Source organism: Bos grunniens, chromosome 1 (genome assembly GCF_055505025.1).
Source record: "Bos grunniens cultivar Pamir isolate PY7600 chromosome 1, Bosgru_T2T1.0, whole genome shotgun sequence".
Lineage (NCBI taxonomy): Eukaryota > Metazoa > Chordata > Mammalia > Artiodactyla > Bovidae > Bos > Bos grunniens.
This window is the reverse complement of record NC_141165.1, coordinates 126,008,378-126,012,718: the sequence shown is the minus strand read 5'-3', so window position 1 is coordinate 126,012,718 and position 4,341 is coordinate 126,008,378. Positions and strand designations below refer to the sequence as shown.

At 35.2% G+C, this 4,341-nt stretch overlaps 1 non-coding gene across 1 annotated transcript; it reads left to right on the top strand.

The window, feature by feature from the left end:
* Nucleotides 1–937: 937 nt before the first annotated feature.
* LOC147380194 (U6 spliceosomal RNA) lies at nt 938–1,041 on the top strand. The gene has a single exon (XR_015135546.1). It is a non-coding gene; the product is annotated as a U6 spliceosomal RNA (small nuclear RNA).
* Nucleotides 1,042–4,341: the final 3,300 nt, after the last annotated feature.

Below are 4,341 nucleotides of genomic sequence, written 5' to 3'. Positions count from 1 at the left end.
TGACCAAGAGAAAGATTAGAGGATAAAAAAGCAGTGCCAAGATCTTCCACATAGCTGAGGAAAAGAATGGTTGCCTAAAACCATTTGTACCCATCTACCTTCTAAATAAGGAAAAATAAGAAAAAAAATGAAATCACACAAAAACATTTCCTCATCATAACCTGAACACAGAAAATGCCCACACTTCAGATTACTGTTAAGTAAATAAAATATATTGAACTCTATAAAAAAACCAAATATTACTGAGCTCTCTATTATATTTCTATGACAAGCCTTTGCAGTAAGTGTCAAATAAGAATAGTTTTGGGGGAAAATGCACAGAAGAGAGCAGAGGGAAGACAGTAGAAAAAAATGGAAAAATTACTTTAAAGCCATTTGAAAAATTACTTTAAAGCCATTTCCCCAAAGAGAAAGCCTGTAACAAAAAGCATTATGGTAGATATGTTAATCATAGAAAGCATATTAAAGCCAAGCACAATTCAAGGTTGCAACTTCTAAAGCCATTACTTCTGTGTAAGAATAGACTTTAACCAGGAAGGGTGAAACTATTCGTTAGAAATTAGGCAGCAAAAATGAAAAAAAAAAAAAAAAAGATATTTCCTTTGTAAGAAACAGGAATCAAAAAGTCAGAGGACACAAAACCTTTGCCGCTACAAAAAACAAACAAACAAGACCAAAAACACACATATACACTGAGGCATTGAAGAGGTTATAATTTGTCACTCAAAGAACAAAGTGCCATTCAACTGAGAATGTGGTAAACTGCTATAATCACACACACACACACACACACACACACATAGATAATTTTATACAATGCTATTATGAGAAGACAGAAAATTAAAATGAAAACACATGATGATATTTCCCCTTCCAAATGATGAATTAAAAGAAAAATATAATACTATGTTTCAGAATAAAATACACATCCTTATTTGTATTCTTATATAGCACATATATTAAAATTAGAGCTATAAAAAAAGATTAGCATGGTCTCTGTATGAGGATGACACACAAATTAATGAAGTGTTCCATATTTTTTTCACATTGTTGTATGGCAGAAACCATCGCAACATTGAAAGCAACTATAAAACTCCTAGAGGAGAACATAGGCAAAACACTCTCTGACATATATCACAGCAGGATCCTCTATGACCCACCTCCGAGAATATTGGAAATAAAAGCAAAAACAAACAAATGGGACCTAATTAAACTTAAAAGCTTCTGCACATCAAAGGAAACTATTAGCAAGGTGAAAAGACAGCCTTCAGAATGGGAGAAAATAATAGCAAATGAAGCAACTGACAAACAACTAATCTCAAAATATACAAGCAACTCCTACAGCTCAACTCCAGAAAAATAAACGACACAATCAAAAAATGGGCCAAAGAACTAAATAGACATTTCTCCAAAGAAGACATACAGATGGCTAACAAACACATGAAAAGATGCTCAACATCACTCATTATCAGAGAAATGCAAATCAAAACCACTATGAGGTACCATCTCACACCAGTCAGAATGGCTGCAATCCAAAAGTCTACAAGCAATAAATGCTGGAGAGGGTGTGGAGAAAAGGGAACCCTCTTACACTGTTGGTGGGAATGCAAACTAGTACAGCCACTATGGAGAACAGTGTGGAGATTCCTTAAAAAACTGAAAATAGAACTGCCTTATGATCCTGCAATCCCACTGCTGGGCATACACACTGAGGAAACCAGAAGGGAAAGAGACACGTGTACCCCAATGTTCATCGCAGCACTGTTTATAATAGCCAGGACATGGAAGCAACCGAGATGTCCATCAGCAGATGAATGGATAAGAAAGCAGTGGTACATATACACAATGGAGTATTACTCAGCCATTAAAAAGAATGCATTTGAATCAGTTCTAATGAGGTGGATGAAACTGAAACCTATTATAGAGTGAAGTAAGCCAGAAAGAAAAACACCAATACAGTATACTAACGCATATATATGGAATTTAGAAAGATGGTAACAATTACCCTGTGTACGAGACAGCAAAAGAGACACTAATGTATAGAACAGTCTTATGGACTCTGTGGGAGAGGGAGAGGGTGGGAAGATTTGGGAGAATGGCATTGAAACATGCATAATATCATGTATGAAACAAGTCGCCAGTCCAGGTTCAATGCACGATACTGGATGCTTGGGGCTAGTGCACTGGGACGACCCAGAGGGATGGTATGGGGAGGGAGGAGGGAGGAGGGTTCAGAATGGGGAACACATGTATACCTGTGGTGGATTCATTTTGATATTTGGCAAAACTAATACAATTTGTAAAGTTTAAAAATAAAATAAAAAAAAAAAACGTTTGGCATGTGTTCTAAAATTTAAACAAATAGACAAAAATATAAAACTAAAAAAGATTTTATTGAAATAAAATAAATGAGAAATATCACAATGTTTTCTTAGTAATGAAGACTAACTTACAAATAAGAATATTATTTGTAATAATAGTTTTTAATAATATTGTAATAATTATAATAATATTTGTAATAACATTATTTGTAATAATATTGTTTACTAATAAGAATATTATTTAGTAAGGGTCATTAAAGAAAAGGGAAGGCAGAAAAATAATGATGGCAATGAAAATGAGATAACATTGTAAATGTGTCAGAAAATTCCTGAAAGAGAAGATACACAAAAAGGAAATAAATGAATAAATTTGAGCTCTTGAAAAAGATTTTGAAAAGCATGAAACAATTAATTAAAAAATATATTTTAGGAACTTTCTTTAGAAAACAAACTTATGGTTACCAAAGCAGAAGGTGCAAGAAGGAGCACCTAATAAATTAGGAGTTTGGGATTAGCAGATGATAAACTACAATATTTTAAATATATAATAGGACCTACTGACTAGCACTGGGAAATATATTCAATATCTTGCAATAATCTATAATATAAAAGAATCTGAAAAACAATATATATGTACTACATAATACATACATACACATATCTGAATCACTTTGCTGTATACCTGAAGCTAACACAACACTGTAAATCAACTATACTTCAATCAAAAAAATAAAATTATATGACAAAATTGAGACTATACTTTGCAGACATAGTAAACATACAAGTCACTCATTTTAAGAAAAAATTTTCCAATTGGTTGAGAAAAAAAAACAAAACAAAACATGCAACTGTCTGATGCTTTTGAACTGTGGTGTTGGAGAAGACTCTTGAGAGTCCCTTGGACTGCAAGGAGATTCAACCAGTCCATTCTGAAGGAGATCAGCCCTGGGATTTATTTGGAAGGAATGATGCTAAAGCTGAAACTCCAGTACTTTGGCCACTTCATGTGAAGAGTTGACTCATTGGAAAAGACTCTGATGCTGGGAGGGATTGGGGGCAGGAGGAGAAAGGGACGATAGAGGATGAGATGGCTGGATGGCATCACTGACTCGATGGACGTGAGTCTGAGTGAACTCCGGGAGTTGGTGATGGACAGGGAGGCCTGGCATGCTGCAATTCATAGGGTCGCGAAGAGTCAGACATGACTGAGCGACTGATCTGATCTGATCTGATCTGACTGGGGAAGATTGAAGGCAAGAACACAAGGGGACCACAGAAGATGAGATGGTTGGATGACATTACTGAATCAATTGACATGAGTCTGAGCAAGCTCTGGGAGTTGGTGATGGACAAGGAAGCCTGGCATGCTGCAGTCCATGGGGTGGCAAAGAGTCAGACATGACTGAACAACTGAACTGAAATGAACTGTCTACTTTATACAAGAGATACACTCAAAGTGATAAAGAGAAGGTTAGGAATAAAGAGATTGCCAAAGACATACCAGGGACGTGGAAACAATAAAGATGCAGGGTTAATTACCTTATACTAGATAAAGTGTTATTCAAATGAAAACAGCTTACTCATAAAAGGATGCTTATTTTAAGGCTAAAAGCAATAATCCACAATTTAGATGAACACAGCAAATGACACAACATTACCATGACTAAACAAAAGGAAGTCAAGGAGTCTTACCTTGCTTAAGTAGAAAAAACATAAATAAAAATTAGAAGACATACATAACATAAATAGTGTCATGTCTTATGAACATGTAGACAATATTAGATTTTCATAATAGAGAAAGTAACTTAAAAGTGAAATATTTAATCACTGTGGGAAATATAAAAATATTGGTGCTGGGACAACTGGACAGTGTTTGGACAAATAATGCCATGCTTCCCTATAGCTCAGTTGGTAAAGAATCAACCTGCAATGCAGGATATTCCAGTTCAATTCCTGAGTCAGGAAGATTTGCTGGAGAAGGGATAGGCTACCCACTCCAGTATTCTTGGGTTTCCCTTGT